This window comes from Trichechus manatus, unplaced genomic scaffold (genome assembly GCF_000243295.1).
Source record: "Trichechus manatus latirostris isolate Lorelei unplaced genomic scaffold, TriManLat1.0 scaffold00044, whole genome shotgun sequence".
In the NCBI taxonomy this organism is placed as follows: Eukaryota; Metazoa; Chordata; class Mammalia; order Sirenia; family Trichechidae; genus Trichechus; species Trichechus manatus.
Genome location: NW_004443980.1, coordinates 4,466,539 through 4,467,717, shown reverse-complemented (window position 1 = coordinate 4,467,717; position 1,179 = coordinate 4,466,539).

Below are 1,179 nucleotides of genomic sequence, written 5' to 3'. Positions count from 1 at the left end.
TCCTTTTGTGATTGACTTATTTCACTCAGCATAATGTCCTCCAGTTTCATCAATGTTATGAGATGCTTCACAGATTCATCATTGTTCTTTATCATTGCATAATACTCCATTGTGTTTATGTATCATAGTTTGTTTATCCATTCATCTGTTGATGGGCATCTAGGTTGTTTCTATCTTTTTTGCTATTGTGAACAGTGCTCCAGTGAACATGGTTGTGCATTTGTCTATTCGTGTGATGGCTCTTATTTCTCTAGGATATATTCCTAGGAGTGGGATTGCTGGATCGTATGGTATTTCTATTTCTAGCTTTTTAAGGAAGCGCCGTATCATTTTCCAAAATGGTTGTATCATTTTGCATTCCCCCAGCAGAGCATAGGAGTTCTGATCTCCCCACAGCCTCTCCAACATTTGTTATTTCCAGTTTTTTTGATTCGTGCTAATAATGCCGGGGTGAGATGGTATCTCATTGTGGTTTTAGTTTGCATTTCTCTAGTGGCTAGTGATCGCAAGCATTTCCTCATGTGTCTGTTGTCCACTTGAATGTCTTCTTTGGTGACATGTCTGTTCATTTCCATTGCCCATTTTTTAATTGGATTATTTGTCTTTTTGTTGTAGAGGTGTTGGATTTACTTGTAGATTTTAGAGATTAGACCTTGGTCTGACTTGTAATGTCCAAAATTTTTTTTTACCAGTCTATAGGTTCTCTTTTTACTCTTCTGGTGAAGTCTTTTGATGAGCATAAGTATTTAATTTTTAGAAGATCCCAGTTATCTAGTGTATCTTCTGGAGTTTATGTGTTGTCGGTTATGGTTTGTATCTTGTTGATGCCATGTATTAGGGCCTCTAGCGTTGATCCTATTTTTTCTTCTATGAACTTCATAGTTTTTGGTTTTATATTTAGGTCTTTGATCCATTTTGAATTAGTTTTTGTATATGGTGTGAGGTATGGGTCCTGTTTCATTTTTTTGCAGATGGACATCCAGTTTTGCCAGCACCATTTGTTAAAAAGACTATCTTTTCCCCATTTGATGGATGTTGGGCCCTTGTTGAAGATCAGGTGACCATAGGTGGATGGATTTACATGTGGCTTCCCAATTCTGTTCCATTGGTCAATGTATCTATCAGTGTACCAATACCAGGCTGTTTTGACTACCATAGCTGTATAGTAGGTTCTGAGGT